Here is an 11151-nt window from a genome sequence, read left to right on the forward strand (position 1 = left end):
CCCTCAGGTCTATCTATCAACATCAGTCTTACTTAAACTAACAGCAGCTCTCCAGGTCACAAGTAATTATTAAGATGTAACGTTTAAAAATAATAACAAGCAAGCTCCATGTAAACTATAATATGATGATAATTGTGAATGTGTATATGTCATTATCTGATGTTATGTTTGTATGTTTATAAAAGAAATAAAACTATATATAAAAAAGATTAAAGTCTTTTACATTGCCCTACCACCTGATTTTTTTAACCAGAGATTTCAGGAAATAACCAGGGCCCTTTGACGTAGAAAGCAGGGGCTCTACCCACTAGGGTTGCCAGTAGGGTTGCCAAGTGCCAGGTGGTGGCGGGCAAACCCCCACCAATCCACCTGGCTGCCCGCTGACCAGGTGAGGGTCGGCGGGCAATCCGTGCAACCGGCAACACGTCACTAACGGTTCACATCAGGAAGTGGTGCACTGCAAAGGGCCGGTTTCCACTCAAGCTCCCAGTTTGAGTGGTAAAGGCCTGTTGCGATGCAGCACTTCCGGGTGTAAAATGCATCACAAGGGGCTGTTTTACACTCAAACTGGGAGTGGAAAATGCCCCCTTGTGATGCGTTTTACACCCGGAAGTGGTGCATCGCAACAGGCCTTTACCACTCAAACTGGGAGCTTGAGTGGAAATTGGCCCTTTGCAATGCACCACTTCCGGGTGCACGTGACCCCCCACACCTCTACTCTAAAAACCTCCCACTGAAGAAGAAGAGGGACCTGGTAAGCCTAGTTGCCAGATCTCTCTTCACCACCGGCGGGAGGATTTTGGGGCGGAGCCTGAGGAGGGCGGGGTTTGGGGAGGGGAGGGACTTCAATGCCATAGAATCCAATGGCCAAAGCGGCCCTTTTCTCCAGGGGAACTGATCTCTATCAGCTGGAGATAGCCCAAGGTCACCCAGCTGTCTTCATGTGGAGGAGTGGGGAAACAAATCCAGTTCACCAGATTAGCCTCCGCTGCTCATGTGGAGGAGCGGGGAATCAAACCCGGTTCTCCAGATCAGAGTCCACTGCTCCAAACCACCGCTCTTAACCACTATACCATGCAGACTCCTTCCTTACAGCCATCTAGCTGCTCTCTTTGAGGGTCTATGAGGGTCAGTTTTATGGGCAGCTGAATACCTAGTAACCACTAAGTCAATATTTCCATATAACTCAAAAATTGCATTTTCAATTTTTAGGTTTCCTTTCTTTAAAAAAAAAAAATCCACCCACGTCTAATCAATAAATGTCTAGGCAGACATTAGAAAAGCACAGCCAAGTTAAAACCACTCAGGGGAAAAAATCCCGGAGAGAATGAAGACGGAAAGAATCAAAGGACGCTCTGTGCTGGTTGTGTTGCCAAGTTTTCGGCAGGGTTTCCACTATCAATTCCAATAGGTCTCATGTGGGAGGATGGGTTACGAGATGCCTGTAACCTCTTTAGGCAAGAACAATGCCTTGTGGGTGGAGTGCGCGCTGACACCACCCCTGGCAACTCTCGCCGCCCTGCCTGTCTGTCGTGCAGACGGGTGGAGCAAGCGGAGCATGGCGCTGATCAGACGGGACACTGGCTCATGGGCCCACGCCCAGAGAACAACCACCCGATGGAGCTATTATATGTCATCCAGCTGTACATTTTAAAGGCCACAAATGTATTTGCTCTTGGAATACTCAAATGGCGAGAGTTTCCAAAGTGTCACCAGGATGGCAAAACTCTTGAGGTGCTGTTCTGGAAACAGATCGCGTTCTTCCGGCCAAATCGCTCCGTCTGACAAAAGGGATTAAAAACTCGTCATGTTTATCCCTGACATTGCGCTTGCTGAAATATCTTTGTTCACCTTATTAACCTAGGTAGCCCGCATGCTTCCTTCGTAGGGATTCAGAGTATCTGGGATTTTGGAAGGGAGAGATGCTCCCCTATTAAAATATTTGCGTGGAATTGCAAGTGGTGCTATTAACGTGAGTTCACAAGAACACAAATGCGTTTTGGAGAAAATCCAAGTGTTTCTCCACATTCTGGATATCGTACCCCTATTTTCTTAAAACAAATCAAAACGCTTCATCCCAGTTCCTGAATGTTTCGTTGCACCCAAAACCTTTTCACACAACCACTGGAGAGCAGGGAAGGGGCAGGATGTTCAGACAGGATTCAATATTTGCCACGACATACCAAAAACCAAATCCTTCATGTAATAGGTTTTTTTTTGGGGGGGGGGAGTATTTACTGTCTCAGGATCTTTACTCATGTAGTATTTACCTATTTATTTTATTTTATTTTATTTACACCTTGCTGTTCTCAATGGGCAGCCAAAGCAGCGTACATCGTTCTCCTGCCCTCCATTTTATCCTTACAATAACTGTGTGAGGTAGGTTAGGCTGGGAAAGTGGCCCAATGTCACCAAGCAAGCTTCCATGGCAAAACAGGGATTTGAACCTCCCAGATCGTAGTAGAGCTTCTCATAAATCCCCATTACTATCTTTGGACTGCTTCTAGGTAGGGTTGCCAACCTCCAGGTACTAGCTGGAGATCTCCTGCTATTACAACCGATCTCCAGCTGGTAGAGAACAGTTCCCCTGGAGAAAATGGCCGCTTTGGCCATTGGACTCTATGGCATTGAGGTCCCTCCCCTTCCCAAACCCCGCCCACCTCAGGCTCCGCTCCAAAAACCTCCCGCCGGTTGTCAAGAGGGACCTGGAAATCCTACTTCTAGGGTTGCCAGGTCCCTCTTCACCACAGGCGGGAGGTTTTTGGGGCGGATAGTCACACATCTAAATAAGTGAGCTGTGATATTGAAATAAATGTCTTGAAGGTGCCACTGGACCTGTGTTTTATTTTACTACAACAGACTAACATGGCCACCTCTCCCCGCTGCTGAAAATCCTAAGCAGAGTTCTACTATTAACATGGTTTAACTCAGTTGCTCAGCATGGAAGTGAGACCAAGGCCAGATGCAGGTGTCTGCGACGACCCCCATCTCTCCTACATAAAATCAGCAGCAGGCCCAGCCATATGCTAAGAAGCCCCGAAGGCAAGGCCCAAAGGTACAATTTGATGTTAAATGTAAAAATCCTAACACGTTCCCAGATGCATCCTCGGGGAAATTTGGTTTTGTTTTTGTAACTTCTCCTTTTGGTAAATTGGAGGAGCGGCAACTTCCGTTTTACCAGAAGGAAAAGTTACACATGTCTGTTAAAAAAAAAAAAAAAATTCCCCCGAGGAAGCATTTTGAAATGTGTCAGGAATTTCACAGTAGACTTTTAATTGCACCTTTGGGCCTTCCGTTTGGCTTCTCTCGGGGTGCTCAGCACATCCTCTTTCTGTTGCACATCTGCATAAGCAGCATGGGAATAGCGCTGAATTCTTCATAGATCCTGGGAGCTTTCTGGAATGAATTAACAATCAGCAGGCCTCTTTGTGCTGTGTTCCCCTGAATCCTCTCCTACTTTCGCATGTTATTGTCCTGTGGGCACAGAGCAGCGCCCCCCCCCGCCCCCCGCAGGGGGGCTTCTTTATAGCTTCCTCCTCCCACCATTACTGCAGATACACCTCCTTAAGCCTAGGATTGCTAGCTCTGGCTTGGGAAATACTTGGAGATTTTGGGGGTGGAGCTTGGGGAGGGACCTTGGTAGGATATAGTCCCATAGAGTCTGCCAGGTCCCTTAGCTCCATCGGTGGGAGCTTTTCCGGGGCGTGGCTGGGGCACCCGCACACTGCACCTACGTCACTTCCGGGTTTACCCAGAAAAGACACGGATGCTCTAGCCATCTCCACCGAAACTCTAAATTTTTCACAGAGTTTCGGCAGAGGTTGCTAGAGCGTCTACATCGCTTCCCTGCAAACCCAGAAGTGATGTGGGCGCAGCATGCGGGTGCACGTTCCTGCATTGCCCGCCGTCCCTCAGCTGGTAGGCCGGCAGCCAGGTGGATTGGCGGGATTTTGCCCGCCACCGCCGGGCACTTGGCAACTCTATCCATCTTCCAAAGCAGCCATTTTCTCCAGGGGAACTGGTCTTGGTTGTCTGGAGAGCAATTGTAATAGCAGGAGATCTTAGAGTTGCCAGGTTCCTCTTCGCCACCGGTGGGAGGTTTTTGGGGCAGAGCCTGAGGAGGGCAGGGTTTGGGGAGGGACTTCAATGCCATAGAGTCCAATTGCCAAATCGGCCATTTTCTCCAAGTGAACTGATCTCTATCGGCTGGAGATCAGTTGTAATAGCAGGTGATCTCCAGCTAGTACCTGGAAGTTGGCAGCCCTAGGAGATCTCCAGGTGCTACCTGTAGGTTGACAACCCTACTTATGCCCCAGATTTGCCAGCAGATCTGAAAGGATTGCAGAGCTCAGCTACATGCTTTCCAGAGCTGCTGGCCTCTCAGGAAATTGGAAACTACCCCAGAGAGAGCCCCTCCCCCAAAAGATGTCAAGCTAACCTCCAGCAGTCTCCCAGTTCCTGATGGAAACTGCAGTGTGTACAATTCTCTGGTGCTTAACTTTTTCCACTTCAGCCAGTTACAAGATTGGCCTGCCAATTGTGGACTCTTTGCTAGGCCATGGGCTTTGATAGCCATCAAACTATAAGAAGAGTTGGTTTTTATATGCCGACTTTCTCTACCACTTAAGGGAGAATCAAACCAGTTTACAATCTCCTTCCCTTCCTCTCCCCACAACAGTCACCCCGTGAGGTAGGTGGGGCTGAGAAAGCTCTAAGAGAGCTGTGACTAGCCCAAGGTCACCCAGCTGGCTTCATGTGTAGGAGTGGGGAAACCAACCCGGTTCACCAGATTAAAGTCCACCGCTCCAAACCACCACTCTTAACCACTATACCCCACTGGTTTATGGTGGTGCTACTGCCAGCTTTGATGTCATGGTGGGTGGTTTCTGCTGCTAGGGAAGTTGAGGCTCCTGGCTGCCATTTGCTTGAATAGTCACCAAGTTGCTAGTGCGCTTGCATTAGCCCAGGCAGTTCGTCATAAGACCCATATTTTGGGGTGCAGAGCTTTTGAATTGTCCTCAAAAACATTCAGGAACTAGGAAATGTGAATAAGGAACTGGGAATAGGGAACGAACTGGGAATAAGTAACCAACTTCAGCCTCCTGCATTTCAAGGCCTACTTGCATCCTTTGCAAAACTAAAGCCATAGTTTACAAGAATATCCTACAGTTCACCTCACCATTTCATACTTTGTAAGCATGTACAGACTGAATGTCAAATAGGGTTGCCAGGTCCCTCTTCGTTACCGGCGGGAGGTTTTTGGGGTGGAGCCTGAGGAGGATGGGGTTTGGGGAGGGACTTCAATGCCATAGAGTCTAATTGCCAAAGCAGCCATTTTCTCCAGGTGAGCTGATTTCTATCAGCTGGAGATCAGTTGTAATAGCAGGAGCTCTCCAGCTAGCACCTGGAGGTTGGCAACCTTAATGTCAAAGCCTGTTCCCTGCATATTTCCCTAGCTTTTCTGAGCAATTTGATATTTGGAAGAACTTTTTGGTGAAGAAGACAAGATACATTTCCAGCCCTCGACAAGGCTACTGAAATCGTTTGGAATCAAGACATTGGACCAAGTGCCAATTATAATTGTGGACTTTTTACTTGTAGTTCTTGGTGTTTGGGTTTTTGTATATTTCTTGGACTTTCTACTTATAGCTATTAGTGTTTAGTTTTTTTGCATATTCACTGTTTGGAGAATGGTGCTGGTATTCCTTGACACATGGTTGTGATTTGGTTCATTGATTAAAAAAAATTACTTAGATTTTGATTATATATATCCCTGAGCCTATTTGCTGGTTGTTCTCTGGCCATTCCCAGATACAGCATAGGTGTTTTTAGTTGTGTTAATACCTGGAAGTTGGCAACCCTCATGTCAAAACCTGTTCCCGGAAAAAAGGCTGTTACTCTTCTGTCCTGCAATATCAGTAAATAGGTTATTTGGGGGAAGGGGAACTACTCCCCCAAATGGTAACATCTGCTAAAATATGTACCAGTTCAGTCCAAGATTTTTTTTGGGGGGGGGAGGGAGAAATCATACCAGAAACAGAGTGATAGGAAACTGCTTTTGTTTTCTACTAAGGAGCTTGGGGTAGTATACAGTGCCCCCCGATTTATCCTCACAACTCCAAGGTAGGGCAGGCTAAGAATGCAGCAGCTGGCCCCGGATTACCCAAAATGAGCTCCATGGGCGAGCAGGATATAGCCCAGGTTATCTGCTGAGCCCCGCTGCCCCCAGCACTGAGAAAACATCAATTCCCAAACATTTTTGTTTGTTTAGGACCAGTTTCCAAGCGCTGATGCTAGGACATTCTGAAATCCCATTTGTGGGAATTAAGCTCCGCTTAATCCCCCAAACTGGATAACAGCAGCGAGCCGCTAGATGCTGAGATGAGATGTGGTCTGGTCGGCTGCATTCGAGAAGGCCGCATATTCCAGAACACAGCTGTGAGAGGACTCCCACACACAGCCTCTTGCCATAGACAGGCGCATATGAAGGGACCTCCGACCATCTTGCAATGGAACTGTCTCTTCTGATGGGCTGAGGCTCTGCAGGACCTCAGGCGGAGGGAAGGGTGTCTCAGCCCCCCGCCTTTTAAAGAAGAGCTGGTTTTTATATGCCGACTTCCTCTACCACAAGGGAAAACCAAACCAGCTCACAATCCCCTTCCCCTCCCCACAACAGACACCCTGGGAGGTAGGTGGGGCTGAGAGTGTGACTAGCCCAAGGTCACCCAGCTGGCTTCGCGTAGGAGTGGGGAAACAAATCCAGTTCACCAGATTAGCCTGCGCCGCTCACGTGGAGGAGCGGGGAATCAAACCCGGTTCTTCAGATCAGAGTCCACTGCTCCAAACCACCGCTCTTAACCACTATGTTGATGTATGCTAACTGCTTCCCCCCCCCCAATCTGAATAAACATCTGCACATCAACCGCTGCCAGGCCATTTTGATCCTGCAGCAAAACAAAAACAGGAGCCAAAGCGTTCAGCTGGCAGCTGGGTGAAGAATCAATTCTGCTAACATGCTAACAAGTCATGACACACTCAAAACAGGTATACCCACAAGACTTAAGAGCTCCTAATTTCCCACAGGCTAGAAGCCAGTCAACTCCCTCCAAGGACAGCAAATCAGTATTAAACAATACATAAAAGAATTGCTGTTCAGTCAGCTCAGGGTTTCGCAGCCCCTCCCTTCAGAGAAGCAGCTGTAAGTGTTGCTGCCAACCCTCTAGGCTTGAGGTTCCCAAACGTTTTGAGTCATGGAGCACTTTTCAGGAGAGAAGTTTGTCATGGAGCATTAATTTTCACCTAGCACCTATATACTAAACCAAATGACAGCAGGATGTGAGGGCGATCTGGCTGTGACATCTGTCACCCCATTGATCGGCAGGGTTGATGCCGATCAATGGGGTGACAGATGTCACAGCCAGATCGCCCCCACCACCCTCCATATGCAGAGGTTCCCGAAAAGCTGCACACTCAGTGGAAGAGGACGACCGTCCCAGACAGGACAGTAGTATTTTTCTTTCCAGTCTCATGGAACACTAGATGTTTCGTGGAGCTAGCCTGGTGTAGTGGTTAAGAGCGGTGGACTCTGATCTGGAGAACCGGGTTTGGTTTCCCACCCCTCCACATGAGCGGCGGAGGCTAATCTGGTGAACTGGATTGGTTTCCCCACTCCTACACACGAAGCCAGCTGGGTGACCTTGGGCAAGTTACAGCTCTGTTAGAGCTCTCTCAGCCCCACCTACCTCGCAGGGTGTCTGTTGTGGGGAGGGGAAGGGAAGGTGGTTGTAAGCCAGTTTGATTCTTCCTTAAGTGGTAGAGAAAGTCGGCATATAAAAACCAACTCTTCTTTGTGGAGCACCGAGTGCTCCACAGAGCAGTTTGGGAACCTCTGCTCTAGGCTGAGAGTTTCCCCCTTCACCTACCCGCTTGGCTTCTAGCAGTAGCGAGATCTGGTATGCTTGAAAGCTACAGTAACCATCACCTGTATCGTTTTGCTCTGGGAGCTTCAGCTTAGCCAAAAAATAAAAAGGACAGACCCACCTTCTGAGAAAATAGATTTTTTTTTATTATTGGATATGAAACAAAGAAGGCTTAAACATCAAGAGCCGCTTTCGGATCACAACCAGTGCTTTCCACGAGCATCCTTTTGTTTTAGCTTGATCTGTCCCAACAATGAAAAAGAGCCAGCCATGTCAGGTGACTCGTTTTTGCTGCTGTGGCCAGATTCGAAGAGACAGGCAGCCAGGCTGTGATGGAGCAGGGGTGGGAAGAGACCGAGTTTGAGGAACAGCAGAGCACTAAAACCTTAGCAGGGCGGTAACTAAGGCACAATAATGGGAAGGGGTAGATCCTCACATCAGGCTTTTCACTACTACTGGATTTCTTTAAAAAAATGGTTCCCTCCCCCCCCCCGCACTTTTAGACACAGTCTTGTTTGTCGCACCCCTCCCCACCCAGTTTTCCCCTGTATTTTTCAGGCCACAACAAATGGGAGATTGAAAAAAAAATGGGGAAAACTTAAAAGAAAAATGCACTGTGTAAGGAAGGAAGGAAAAACGATGTAGTGAAGAAGCAAAGCTGGAGGAAAAAACCTGGTGCTGAAAAGCCCATTCAGAGATAAATACACTCTTACCGATGCTGCTGATGGTTATCAAAAGCAATCGAGAATTACGACAGGGCCACATTAGAAGCTGAGAACCAGCCCCTCTAAGTATTCCCCCACCCGCAATTCATAGCCTATATTTGACTTCTATTACCACTTATACATGCTCGTTCTCCCAAGCCCTGCTTATAAATTACTTATGCAAAGAGGCTAAGGTTAGAGGATATAGGTTATACCACGAGCTCCTTAGCCAGCATTGGCCAGGCATGCTCCATAAATCCTCCCATCCACATCCGATTTTCTTCTTCAGCCCCACCCACAGAGGTTGACAGCTGAGGGAGGGAAACAGGTTTGGAAGAAGGTAAGTTCAGGGTTCTGTATTGTTCCCAACACAGAAGGGCTGTGTATTGTGCCTTAACTGCCTAAGCAGTAGTAGTCCCAAACGATTTCAATAAAAACAGGGCAATCACATCTTGTTACATATAGGCCCTTTCATGCAGGGACGTTTCCCCACGGTCACCCCCCTGCCATCTGCTTCTGGGCTTCCTTTTGATTATGCATGCCTTTCCCGCCCATCAGAGGTCGCCTCACTCTCCCCCGCACGTTTTGCCCAAATTTTCCAGATTATGGCTAAAGCAGCATCTGAAAAACATGGGCAAACCGTGCAGGGAGAGCAAGGCGACTTCTGATGGGCGGAAAAGGCACACAAAATCAAATGGAAGCTCCGAAGTAGTCGGCGGGGGTGGGGGGTGACTGCGGGGAAACGTCCCTGCATAAAATGCCAAAGGGTAAGAGGTGCTTTCATTTTAAGTCAGGGGCTGAAGGGGCAGCAGGAATTTGTACTCCTGAGAGGGGCACACCTGCTCCGGACCAACATTCCCTTCCCCTAAGAGGGCTCACTAGTAAGCTGCAGTACTGCAGTCCAAAGCCTGCTCACAACCTGAGTTCGATCCCGACGGAAGTCGGTTTCAGGTAGCCGGCTCAAGGCTGACTCAGCCTCCCATCCGCCTGAGGTCAGTAAAATGAGTACCCAGCTTGCTGGGGGTAAAGGGAAGATGACTGGGGAAGGCACTGGCAAACCACCCCCGTAAACAAAGTCTGCCTAGGAAATGTCGGGATGTGACGTCACCCCACCGGTCAGGAATGACCCGGTGCGTGCACAGGGGACCTTTACCTTTAAGAGGGCCTGTACAGCGCCCTTGCAAAAGAGAAGGTTGTTGCTGTGCTCCCATCTGCCCCTGTGCCGATACCACCCGATGCTACATAAGGCATCTGCAGCTTTAATTCTCTTTGCAACTGCCCTCGAACTCTTGATACACTCCGGGAAGTACGTGGCACCATGGGAAGAATGGTCTCTGGCACTGGACAAGCGCAGAGCCTTTTGTGTGTGCGTGTGTGCGCCTCAATTCAACTTGTTGCAATCAAACTGGTAGGATACAGAAAGGGGGTGTGACGGGCCCAGAAGCTTCGGCCTCAGTCCCCCCACTTCTGCGATCAAAGCAAGAAGAATAACCCAACAGATTTCAATACATTGTATTTATTTATGGTGACAGATTCTAAAGAATCTAGCAAGTCTTGTCAGGCCTACCGCATGACAGGTGTGGTAGCTGCAGAACACAGTCAAACACAAGTCTGGAGGTGCCCAGCTCTTCAAACCGTTAAGATAACCCCCTCACACATACAAAAGAACAGCACAATCACGGCAAAAAAAAAATGTCCAACACAGCTTCCATTTGTAGGAATTTCACTGTACGCATACACACCCTACAAAAAGTGCAACTTTTTTTTTTAATTCTCCCATAAAGCCCTTGGTTACAGGGGAAAGTTTTTTTTTTAATTAACAGTATTTGCATTTGCTTTTTTATTTGTGGAAGAGGCAGTTCTGTCCTTTAAGCTTCCCTCTCGAGAACTCAGCCAGAAGAGTTAAGTGCTGCTAGATATCTGTGCTACTTTGATTAGTGCAAACCCATTTCGCCCGCCCCCCGCCTTAAAATGTGAATTACGGAAAAGCTGCCAAAGTTACAATATTGAAAAGCAGCTTTTTCGAGTGGAAAGAGGAAAAAACACTCAGTTAAGCCCCTGATATCAGGCACCGCAGCCACATTTTCCTGTGCGTGGAAGAAATCACTGGTATGTAGAGGAAGCCCTCTCCCCGCCAGCCCAAGAGCTATTTATATTGCAGAAGAACTCCCTATTTACACTTTCATTGGACCTCTTTAGAAATGAGTGGCACCTCCTCGTCCAGGAAGAATGGCGGAAGAGGCAATGGCTGGAGCAGGTGTTTTTCTCAGCGTGGCCACAGGCTTGAGAACAGTTTGGTCATTGCCAACCCAGCTCACACTTTTTGCAGGAAAAGAGGCAGAATTTTACCTAGACAACAATCCAAGTATGATATTTTATTTCATTTCCCCCCCAAACTGCCCCCAAACATGGTACAACTTTACTGCAAACAAACATTGGTAAATAAGTCGACCTTCCAAGGATGTACCATGAAACGTTTTAACGCAGCCCCTTCTATAGCAGGCACGACCCCAAAAAGCTAAAGCATT

Source organism: Euleptes europaea, chromosome 3 (assembly GCF_029931775.1).
Source record: "Euleptes europaea isolate rEulEur1 chromosome 3, rEulEur1.hap1, whole genome shotgun sequence".
NCBI classification, from domain to species: Eukaryota; Metazoa; Chordata; class Lepidosauria; order Squamata; family Sphaerodactylidae; genus Euleptes; species Euleptes europaea.